We start from the raw sequence: 13,058 nt of genomic DNA, 5'->3' as shown, positions 1-13,058 counted from the left end.
CTCAATAGATCAAATGACAAACACATTAGAGAGCCTTACAAACAGAATGGGTGAAGCAGAAGAGAGAATATCGGACTTAGAAGTCAGAACACAGGAAAACATACAGTCAAACCAAAGAAAAGAAGAGGAAATTAGAAATCTAAAAAATATTGTTGGGAATCTACAGGATACTATTAAAAAAACCAACATTCGAGTTCTAGGAGTTCCTGAAGGCATGGAGAGAGAGAAAGGATTAAAAGGCCTTTTTAGTGAGATACTAGCAGAGAACTTTCCAGTTTGGAGAAGGACAGAGACATCCTAGTACAGGAAGCTCATAGAACCCCCAGTAAACATGACCAAAAGAGATCCTCACCACGATACGTTGTAATTAAACTCACCACAGTGAAACATAAAGAAAAGATCCTAAAATGTGCAAGAGAGAAACGTCAGATTACTCTCAGAGGATCTCCAATCAGACTCACAGCAGACTTCTCATCAGAAACACAGATACTTAAAGATGTGCTACACTCAGAAACACAGAAACACACCCATCAATATGAAAGAAGGTAAAGGAAGAAAAACCACCAGTAAAAGAGCATGGAAAGCTCAAAGCATATACTAGAAAATATCTCCAGGAAAATGGCAGGGCAAAGTCACTACATATCAATAGTCCCATTAAACATTAATGGACTTAACCCTTCAGTTAAAAGACACCGATTGGCTGATTGGCTCAAGGAACAAAACCCAACTATTTGTTGCCTACAAGAAACACATCTCTCCAAGAAAGATGCATGCAGACTGAAAGTGAAAGGTTGGAGAAAGATATTCCATGCCAACAGAAACCAAAAAAAAGGCAGGTGTAGCCATATTAATATAGACAAAATAAACTTTAATACAAAAACTGTTAAGAGAGACAAAGAGGGGCACTATATACTGATTAAGGGTTCAATTCAATAGGAAGATATAACTATTATAAATGTATATGCACCTAATTACAGGGCACTGGTCTATTTAAAAGATATGTTAAGGGACTTAAAGGGAGATTTAGATTCCAATACAATAGTACTGGGGGACTTCAATACTCCACTCTCAGAAATAGACAGATCATCCAGACAGAAGATCAACAAGGAAACAGCAGATTTAATCGACACTATTGCCCAAATGGATCTAACAGATATCTACATAACTTTCAATCCTACATCTAAAGACTTCACATTCTTCTCAGCAGTGCATGGAACCTTCTCTAGGATTGATCACATACTAGGCCATAAAGCAAGTCTCAGCAAATTTAAAAGAATTAGAATCATACCATGCAGCTTCTCAGACCACAGCAGAATGAAGCTGGAAATTAGCAACTCAGGAAACCCTAGAAAGTATGCAAACACATGGAGACTGAACAACATGCTCCTGAATGAACACTGGGTCATTCAAGAAATCAAAAGAGAAATCAAAAACTTGCTGGAAGTAAGTGAGGATACCAACACAACATATCAAAACTTACGGGATACAGCAAAAGCAGTACTGAGAGGCAAGTTTATAGCAATAGGGGCCTATATCAAGAAATTGGAAAGGTACCAAATAAATGAGCTTTAAATGCAGCTCAAGGACCTAGAAAAACTGCAGCAAACCAAACCCAAATCTAGTAGAAGAGAAATAATTAAAATCAGAGAAGAAATCAACAGGATTGAATCCAAAAAAAATTACAAAAAATCAGCCAAGCAAGGAGCTGGTGTTTTGAAAAAATAAACAAAATTGACACCCCATTGGCCCAACTAACTAAAACAAGAAAAGACCCAAATCAATAAAATCAGAGATGAAATAGGAAACATAACAACAGACACCACAGAAATAAAAAGAATCATCAGAAATTACTACAAGGACTTGTATGCCAGCAAGCAAGAAAATCTATCAGAAATGGATAGATTCCTGGACACATGCAATCTACCTAAATTGAACCAGGAAGACATAGAAAACCTAAATAGACCCATAACTGAAACAGAAATTGAAATTGAAACAGTAATAAAGGCCCTCCCAACAAAGAAAAGCCCAGGACCAGATGGATTCACTGCGGAATTCTACCAGACATTTAAAGAAGAACTAATCCCATTTCTTCTCAAACTATTCAGAACAATCGAAAAAGAGGGAATCCTCCCAAATTCTTTCTATGAAGCCAGCATCATCTTAATCCCTAAGCCAGAGAAAGATGCAGCACTGAAAGAAAATTATAGACCAATATCCCTGGTGAACATAGACGCAAAAATCCTCAATAAAATTCTCGCCAATAGAATACAACAACACATCAGAAAAATCATCCACCCAGACCAAGTGGAATTTATCCCTGGTATGCAGGGATGGTTCAACATTCGCAAATCAATCAATGTGATTCACCACATTAACAGACTGCAGAAGAAAACCATATGATTATCTCAATAGATGCAGAGAAAGCATTTGATAAAATTCAACACCCTTTCATGATGAAAACTCTAAGCAAATTGGGTATAGAAGGAACATTCCTCACTATAATCAAAGCAATTTATGAAAAACCCACGGCCAGCATCCTATTGAATGGGGAAAAGTTGGAAGCATTTCCACTGAGATCTGGTACCAGACAGGGATGCCCACTCTCACCACTGCTATTTAACATAGTTCTGGAAGTTTTAGCCAGAGCCATCAGACAAGAAAAAGAAATTAAAGGAATACAAATTGAGAAGGAAGAAGTCAAACTATCCCTCTTTGCAGATGATATGATTCTTTACTTAGAGGATCCAAAGAACTCTACTAAGAGACTATTGCAACTCATAGAGGAGTTTGGCAAAGTGGCAGGATATAAAATCAATGCACAAAAATCAACAGCCTTTGTATACACAAGCAATGCCATGGCTGAGAAAGAACTGCTAAGATCAATCCTATTCACAATAGCTACAAAAACAATCAAATACCTTGGAATAAACTTAACCAAGGACGTTAAAGATCTCTACGATGAGAATTACAAAATCTTAAAGAAAGAAATAGAAGAGGATACCAAAAAATAGAAAAATCTTCCATGCTCATGGATTGGAAGAATCAACATCATCAAAATGTCCATTCTCCCAAAAGCAATTTATAAATTCAATGCAATTCCAATCAGGATACCAAAGACATTCTTCTCAGATCTAGAAAAAACGATCCTGAAATTCATATGGAGGCAAAAGAGACCTCGAATAGCTAAAGCAATCTTGTACAACAAAAACAAAACCGGAGGCATCACAATACCAGATTTCAGGACATACTACAGGGCAGTTGTAATCACAACAGCATATTACTGGTACAGAAACAGATGGATAGACCAATGGAACAGAATAGAAACACCAGAAATCAACCCAAACATCTACAGCCAACTTATATTTGATCAAAGATCTAAAACCAATTCCTGGAGCAAGGACAGTCTATTCAATAAATGGTGCTGGGAAAACTGGATTTCCACGTGCAGAAGCACGAAGCAAGACCCCTACCTTACACCTTACACAAAAATCCACTCAACATGGATTAAAGACCTAAATCTATGACCTGACACCATCAAGTTATTAGAGAACATTGGAGAAACCCTTCAAGATATTGGCACAGGCAAAGAGTTTCTGGAAAAGACCTGGGAGGCACAGACAGTCAAAGCCAAAATCAACTATTGGGATTGCATCAAATTGAGAAGTTTCTGTACTGCAAAAGAAACAGTCAGGAGAGTGAAGAGACAACCGACAGAATGGGAAAAAATATTTGCAAACTATGCAACAGATAAAGGGTTAATAACCAGAATCTACAAAGAGATCAAGAAACTCCACAAAAACAAAACCAACAACCCAATTAAGAGATGGGCCAAAGACCTCAATAGACATTTTTCAAAAGAGGAAATCCAAATGGCCAACAGGCACATGAAAAAAATGTTCAAGATCACTAGCAATCAGGGAAATGCAAATCAAAACCACAATGAGGTTTCACCTCACCCCGGTTAGAATGGCTCACATACAGAAATCTACCAACAACAGATGCTGGCGAGGATGTGGGGAAAAAGGGACACTAACCCACTGTTGGTGGGAATGCAAACTGGTCAAGCCACTATGGAAGTCAGTCTGGAGATTCCTCAGAAACCTGAAGATAACCCTACTGTTCGACCCAGCCATCCCACTCCTTGGAATATACCCAAAGGAATTTAAATTTGCAAACAAAAAGCGGTCTGCACCCTAATGTTTATAGCAGCACAATTCACAATAGCCAAGACCTGGAACCAACCTAAATGCCCATCAACGGTAGACTGGATAAAGAAATAATGGGATATGTACTCTTTAGAATACTATACTGCAGTTAGAAACAACAAAATCCAGTCATTTGCAACAAAATGGAAGAATCTGGAACACATCATGCTGAGTGAAATAAGCCAGTCCCAAAGGGACAGATTTCATATGTTCTCCCTGATTGGTGACAAATGACTGAACACCAAAAAGGAAACCTGTCGAAGTGAAATGGACACTATGAGAAACGGTGACTTGATCAGCATAGCCCTGAATGTTAATGAACAACTTAATACATTATCCTTCTTAGTAGTTTTTTTGTTCTTCTTAATATGACTGGTTTAACTCTGTAATTAATACACAGTTATTCTTAAGTGTTGAAATTTAACTGAAACGTGATCCCTGTTAAACATCAGAGTGGGAATAAGAGAGGGAAGAGATGTACAATTTGGGGCATGCTCAAGCTGACTTGCCTCAAATGGTAGACTTAGAAACATACCTGGGGATTCCAATTCAATCCCATCAAGGTGGCATGTACCAATGCCATCTCACTAGTCCAAGTGATCAATTTCAGTTCACAATTGATCATAATGAAAGGACTAAGAGTCAAAAGGAGCACATAAACAAGTCTAGTACCTGCTAATACTAACCGATAGAATAAATAAAGGGGAGAGTGATCCAACATGGGAAGTGAGATACACAGCAGACTCATAGAATGGCAGATGTCCTAAACAGCACTCACTCTGGCCTCAGAATCAGCCCTAAAGGCATTCGGATCTGGCTGAAAAGCCCATGAGAGTATTTCAGGCATGGAAAGCCAAGACACTCTGGAAAAAAAAAAAACCCAAACACCTGAATAAAGATCTCTGTGAGATCCCAGTGGAAAGAACATGTCTTCAAAGAAGGAGGTACCTTTCTCTGAAGGGAGGAGAGAACCTCCACTTTGACTATGACCTTGTCTAAACAAGATAAGAGTTGGAGAACTCAAAAGGCTTCCATAGCCTTGGAAACTCATGACTGGAGCATGGGGAGATTACTGATGCCATAAACAGGAGTGTCAATTTGTAAAGTCAACAACAGGAGTCACTGTGCACTTACTCCTCATGTAGGATCTCTGTCCTTAGTGTGCTGTACATTGAGATTTAATGCTATAACGAGTACTCAAACAGTATATTTCCCTTTGTGTTTCTATGGGGGTGGAAACTGTTGAAATCTTTACTTAATGCATACTAAACTGATCTTCTATAAAAAAAAGAAATTATCAATTCCCAACTTGACTCTCACTGGGATTAAACATGACAATAGGTCTGATCTGATTTCATCATCATTTAAAAAATCATCTATTATTTTTCACTTTATGTTTCTGTGTGGGAGCAAACTGTTGAAATCTTTACTTAATGTATGCTAAACTGATCTTCTGTAGATAAAGAGAATCAAAAATGAATCTTTATGTGAATGGAAGGGGAGAGGGAGTGGGAAAGGGGGGGGATTGTGGGTGGGAGGGACGTTATGGGGGGGAAGCCATTGTAATCCATAAGCTGTACTTTGGAAATTTATATTCATTAATAAAAGTTAAAAAAAAGAACAACAGAAATGAAACAACAGACATTTCCTACTGGTATACATCACAAAAGTGGCTCTAGGCAAAGACAACAATAATGACAACATAGGAAAACTTTTTCATAATGAATTCATCCTAAGTAAGTGAACTGCCAGCTGGAATTTTCTACATTGCTTAGGACCTCACCAGAGATAACCACAACCTTCCAGTTATGTTTTGTGCACCATACTTACTGGATGCTTAAGGGTACAGAGTTCATACAGAATGCATCCTAAGGACCAGATGTCACTGGAAACGTAGAGGAAGCAACATATCAGTAAGTAGGTTATGAGTTATTACACAAAAACAGATGCATTTTTGAATTAAAAAATGAAAAATTATCCTACTTTTAGTAAGAATAGGCATAAGTAATTCCTAGGTATTTAAAGAAGACACATAGTAATTTTGGTTTAATACTTAGGTACTAAGAATAATGGTCACAATAAAACTCTTTGCTCCCCAACTTGCACCACTCCCAATCAGGGTGGTTCAGATACCATTTCAACAGCCTTAGGGAATTCAGCGGCAAAAGGAAGGAGTATCTGTGAACTGAGACTGTCAGAGCTGGAGGAAGGACTTAGAGGATGTCCAGTACAGCTTCCACCAGACCGCCACGTGCATGGCAGCCGGCCTAAGAGGGCAGCTCCTGGTAGACGGCTCTCTGCCATACACGGCATAGTCCGTTGCCCTGCTGGAGGGCCTAAGGTAGCACCTCCTGCCTCACAGCAGCCAAATGTGTCCTCTGGCAACATTCTCCAGGCCTAGAGTCAGCTCATGCTCCAAGAGAAGGAGAACAAGACCACTCGTTCTTCCACAAAACAGCTCTTCAAACTCACCAGAGTCCTATGGGTGGTCCTGTGCCCGACTGCCTCATGCCAAGCATCTCAGTTCTCCTCCAGCAGCCTCACTGCCCAGTTGTCATCCTCCAGGCTTTTTCTCAATGACACTCTTGTTATTATTATTTTTAAGATGTATTTATTCATTTGAAAGGCAGAGTTACAGAGAGAGAGAGAGAGAGACAGAGACAGACAGAGATCTTCCACCCGCTGGTTCACTCCCCAAATGCCTGTAGCAGCCAGGGCTGGGACAGGCTGAAGCCAGGAGCCAGGAACTTCCTCCTGGTTTCCCATGTGGATAGCAGGGGCTCAAGAAATTAGGCTGTCAGCAGCTGTCTTCCCCAGCACAGGAAGCTGGATCGGAAGTAAAGCACTCAGGATTCAGAAATGGGATGCTGACGTCATCAGCTGCAGCTCAACCTACTGCACCACAACGCCACTGGGACATTCCTTTTATTTTATGTTTTATTTTAACTAATTGTTTCCCTCGATTTTACTTTTTTAAAATTTCAAGCCTACAGGAGTTACAAATGCCCACATGCTCTCAGTCAGGCTCCCCAATGGTTAACATCTGCCACACTTGCATGCTATCTCCCTCTATGTATCTCTGAACCCCTGGAGAAAAGGCTGCAGATATCAAACACTCACCCCAAACACTCCAGCATGTACCTCCCAAGAGCAAGGACACACTCTCCCTCATAAACACAGCACCATTATCACCCGCAAGCAGAGAACTCAATTATATAGTCTAGTATTTAGTCCAAACTCCAGTCTCCCAATAAATCCCTTGAGGGGTGTTTTGCTCCCAAAGTAGTCAATTCTACTTTGAAACGAACCTATTTAGTATAGATTGTGTACCCTTTTCAGAAAGCCACTTGTTAGAAAGTAATAAGAGCTTTCAGGTGCTTCTGTCTCTAGGAGTCCATGCCAAAAATACAATATAAGACAATGACATTTTTATGCACAAACAATAAGTTAATCGCAGCATGTTTACAATTCAAAAAACTGGAAACACAAGCGCAAGGACAGAGGAGAAGTTAAGTCAACTTTAGGAAGAGCCATAAAGTAAAATATTTGAAGCCTTGATAAATATTTAGGAATTTTGAATGTGTGGGGAAATTAATGTAAGGTAAAGTGAAAAAAAATCAGGATATCAAGTTGTGTAGAGAATATACCAATTAGTACTATGGAGAGAAAGGGGAAAACCCCACCAAAAGATTCTTAGTAGTAGTTGTGGAAAGCGGGTGGTTTCCATTTCCTTCTATGTCCAATCCTTTCTGCCTACTCATACCCACAACAGGCACATAGAACTTGTAATCAGAAAAAATACGGTTCTACTTTTTAAATATTTATTTATTTGAAAGGCAGAATAAGAGAGAGAGAGAGAGATCTTCCATGCACTGGTTCACGCCCCAAATGCCCACAACTGTGGGCTAGGCTGAAGCTCGGAGCCTGGAGCCAGGAACTCCACATGGGTCTCACAGATGGGCAGCAGGGACTCAAGTACTGGGGCCATCATCTACTGCTTTCCCACATTGCATTAGCTGAATTGGAAGCAGAGTAGCCAAGACTTGAACCAGGCACTCTGATATTGTATGCAAGCAGTAGCCTCACCCACTGTGCCACAACACCCACCACAGTCTTAAATCATAAGGCCCTCAGATGAACTTTCAGCAATCAACTAACTTACCAACCAGGTGATTATTACCTAGTCCTGTAAATGTTAACTCAATGACATGATGTAGGGGTCCCCAAATGTTGCTGCATATTGGAATCTCTTGACAAATTGGTCATCTTGAAAAAATTGCTGATGCTTGATTTCCATCCTCTGATATTCTAATTTAATTGACATGGATGCAACCAGGACTTTGGGATTTTTTAAAGTGGGAGTAGGACTGGCATTGTGGTGCAGCGTTAAGCTGCTGCTTGCAAAACCAGCATCCCACACTGGAGGGCCAGTTTGAGTACTGGTTGTTCCACATCTGATCCCACTTCCAGATGATGCAGGTACACAGCCCCAGTATTTGCACCCCTGCCATACATATGAGAGACCAGGATGGAGCTCCTGGCTCCTGTTTTTGTGTCTGGTTGGTTGGTTGGTTGGTTTTAAGATTTATTTACTTATTTATTTGAAAGGCTGAGTTACAGAGAGGCAGAGGCAGAGAGAGAGAGGGCTTTCATCACTGGTTCACTCCCCCAACAGCCACAACAGCCAGAGCTGGGCCAGTCTGAAGCCAGGAGCCAGGAGCTTCCTCTGGGTCTCTCACCTGGGTGCAGGGGCCAAGGACCTGGGCCATCTTCTACAGCTTTCCTAGATCATAGCAGAGAGCTGGATCGGAAGAGGAGCAGCCCCATATGGGATTCTGGCACAGCAGGCAGTGGCTTTTACCGGCTACACCAATGTTCTGGTCCCCTGGCTCCTGATTTTAGCCTGGCTCAGACCAGGCTGTTTCAGCCATTCAGAGAGTGAACCAGCAGAGGGAAGATCTATATTTCACTATCTCTCTGCCTCTCAAACAATAAAAATAAATACATTAAAAAAATTTTTAAAGTGGGGGCAGCAGACTGGCACTATGGCATAGAAAGTTAAGCCTCTGCCTGCGGTGCCAGCATCCCATATGGTCACCAGTCTGAGTCCTGGCTGCTCCACTTCCAATCCAGCTTTCTGGGAGTGCATCTGGGAAAGCAGTGGAAGATGGCCTAGGCACATGGAGCCCTGCACCCACATGGAAGACTCAGAAGCTCCAGGCTCCTGGCTTCAGCCTGGCCCAGCCCTAGCCATTGTAGACACTTGGGGAGTGAACCAGTAGATAGAAGATCTCTCTCTCTCTGACTCTGCCTTTCAAATTAATAAATAAATCTTTTTAAAAGAATAATAAATAAATAAAGTTGGAGAAGCAAAGTATGGGAACCAGTAATATAATTCATACTATTTTTAGAAATAACTAACCTTTCTTCTGGCATTTATAATGAGCTCTTCTCAGCTCTGATTAAAACAGAAAACTATAACATTCGTCTAGAAGCCAGAGAATATGGATTCCACAGTGCTTTCAGACACATCTTTTAAAAACCAAGATGCTCTGTGTATCTGCTTTACAGTGGCGCTAACTCTAGTGTCCTGCACAGGTCACCAAATGGTCACCCTTGCACAAAATAAGTCCACTGCTTACCTTTTATTGTTGTAAGGCAAGTTCTCCCAAATTTCTGGAGGCACGTAATAACTTGTTCCCACATATGTACAAGCAAACGCCATGGGACTAAAACCAAAAACGGCAAAGAGTGACCACAGAGAATTCCTGAAAATGCAGCATGTTTTGATTACTGTCACAGCATGACAACAGCAGTACGTACTCAGAGAGAAGATGGGCAGATCCAAAATCTCCCAATTTTACTTTTCCATTTTGGGTGAGAAAGACATTCTGTATGAAACAAGAAGAACTCAGGTTACATCTTCCTTCATGCAGACACAAGGCCAAGGTCTCCAGAGGCTGACATCAGAGACCAAGGGTAGAAACGCTGGCGTGGAATGCAATATGCCCTCCTGCCAGCTACACAGCCCCCTACCTGGGAGCTCCAGGTGACGGCTTTGAAACTGAACAAGCTTTGGGTGAGTCAGCAGACCTGACTGAACAGGAACCTGTGTCAGGGTGACCCCACATGGCAGGACTGGGTGTCAGCTACTTCCTTTTCTTTTCTAAAAGATTTATTCATTTATTTGAAAGTCAGAATTACACAGAGAGGTAGACTGAGAGAGAGAGACAGAGAGAGAGAGAGAAAGAGAGAGAAAGGTCTTCCATCTGCTGGTTCACCCCCCAATTGGCCACAATGGCTGGAGCTGCGCTGATCTGAAGCCAGGAGCCAGGAGCCAGGAGCTTCTTCCAGGTTTCTCACGTGGGAACAGGGGCCCAACAACTTCAGCCATCTAATACTGCTTTCCCAGGCCATAGCAGAGAGCTGGATTGGAAGTGGAGCAGCCAAGACTTGAACTGGCGCCCATATGGGATGCTGGTACTGCAGGAGGCAGCTTTACCCACTATGCCACAGTGCTGGCCCCTCAACTACTTTCCATCTGAGAACATATGTTTTAGGAATGGGGCCCGAAAAGGCTGAGAACATATTAGCATACACTTCCAAAGTGACTCTAGTGGCTTCTTCTCATTTCACTAATTTGGTTAATATTAAGTCAAAGGGTACAAAGCTTCAGTTTGAAGGAACGAATAGTTCAGATCAGGTGTATGGCTTGCTAATGACAGTTCATAATAACATACAATATGCTTGAACACTGCTAAGCGAATACATCCAAAAGGTTCTCACCACAAAAAAGGATAAGTATGCAAGGTGATGGGTATGTTAATTAGTTTGATTTCATCATTTCACAAGGTATACATACATTAAAAAAAGAAATACCTCATAACTATATACAATTTTATATCTTAATGCATGGTATCTTTATACATTTTTATCTTAATAAAGCTGGGAAGATTTTTTTAACTAAATAAAAGTAAATAAATAAATATTAGGCTGAAAAATATTTTTCAACTAAACAGAAATGTCCCAAAAGGAAATAAGGTAACAGAAAACAAAAGACTGAATGATACAGCTTTGGGTTTTCTTTAAGCTCCAAAAATATAGTCCACTCACCTTGGATTTGATATCTCTGTGTAGCACCCGTTTCTTGTGAATGGATTTACTCCAAAGCCCATTTGTGTGAACGAATTAGGTATCTGTAAGGAAAAAGATGCAAAATCCACAAACACGTAGAAACGGGTAAACGCTAACCCCAAATTCCAAAGAACCATTTCTAGGATGCAGCTGCCCAGGGTTTTACACAACGTGAGCACAAAACTCCTGCACTCATCTTAGTTCAATTAAAATTCAGTGTTGTCTGAAGAAATTCAGAAAAGCTGTGATCCCCATGCCTATTTCATGTATGATTCAAATGGCAATTTGGTTTATTTTTTTAAAGCATTAGTGGTTGTATTATTCACTGATTTACTTTCATTTGAAAGGCAGAGAGATAGAGATAGTCGGAAAGAGGAGAGAGATCTTTCATCTCCTGGTTCACTCCCAAATACCCGCAACTGGGGCTGAGCCAGGCTGAAGCGAGGAGCCTGGAACTTCATCCAGGTCTCCCATGTGTGAAGCAGAGACCCAAGTACTTGAGCCATCAGCTGCTGACTGGAGCTTCCTGTCAATGCACACCTTGGGAGATCGTGGTGATGGCTCAAGTAATTGGGTTTCTGCTACCCATGTGGAAGACCTGGACTGTGCACCTGGCCCCCAGTTTTGGTCCAGCTCAGTCCTGGCCATTGTGAGCATTTGAGATGTGAACCAGAAGATGAAACGTTGTGTCAGTCTCTGCCTCTGAAATAATAAAAATTTCTCTGCCTCTCAAATAATAAATGAAAATTAAAATTTCAGTACAATAAAATTAAGACTGAAATATCTACAATAAAGTACAATGAGTAACACAATTTTCAAAATCTTGTAAACTTGAAAATTTTATTCTTTTATATTTTATAACCATCATATTGATTTTACTTTCTAAAATATTTTGGGCAGCCGCATCCTTAGGATACCATTCAGTAACATTAGCATAGAAATCAGTTGTTGGGGTGTCTCTAGGAAAGATGGTTGAGCCACTGCCTGCAGTTCCAGCATCCCAAATGCATACCTGTTCAAATCCCAGCTGCTCCACTTCTGATTCAGTTCCCTGTTAATGCTCCTGGGAAAGCAATGGAAGATGGACTATATGCTGGGGCCTCTGCACCCATGTGGGAGACTGGGGTGATGCTCCTGACTCCTGGGTCCTGGGCCCTGGGTCCTGGCTGCAGCCTGGGTCAGCCCTGGATTTTGCAGCCATCTGGGATGTGAACCAGCAGATGAAAGATTCTCTCTGTAACTCTGCCTTTCAAATAAATAGCTCTTAGAAAAATCAGTAAGTCAGTCTCTTACCGTATCTTCAGGAAATAACTTTCCCTTTTGCTGTTTAATCTTTTGCATTAGATACCCTCCATCACAATATTCCATCACAATATATAGATGTCCTCCAGCTAAAATAGATATAAGTGTCTTTAGGAAAGTTGCAGTGCCATAAAGAAATTCAGAAATGCACAGATGTATGGGAGTTCATACTCACCTTCAAATGATTCTTTGAAGGCAACAATATTGGGGTGTTTCATTTTGGCTAACAGAACAGCCTCCTTCCTAAACTTCTGTGTTTCAGAAAGACTAGAAAAAGATTTTAAACCATAAATTTATATTGCATTTTATTTTTAAAGACTTATTTATTGAAAAGTGGCATAGCAGAGAAGTATCTTCCATCCATTGGTTCACTTCCAGAATGGACACAACTCTGGCTGGGCTAGGCTGAAGCCATGG

General features: G+C 40.8%; 1 pseudogene; it reads right to left on the bottom strand.

The window, feature by feature from the left end:
- Positions 1 to 8,491: 8,491 nt before the first annotated feature.
- The window catches only part of LOC138843641 (testis-expressed protein 10 pseudogene), a 29,838-nt pseudogene continuing 25,271 nt past the window's right edge, over positions 8,492 to 13,058 (bottom strand).

This window comes from Oryctolagus cuniculus, chromosome 9 (assembly GCF_964237555.1).
Source record: "Oryctolagus cuniculus chromosome 9, mOryCun1.1, whole genome shotgun sequence".
Lineage (NCBI taxonomy): Eukaryota > Metazoa > Chordata > Mammalia > Lagomorpha > Leporidae > Oryctolagus > Oryctolagus cuniculus.
The sequence above is the reverse complement of the archived record's forward strand: the minus strand, read 5'-3'. Positions and strand labels throughout refer to the sequence as shown.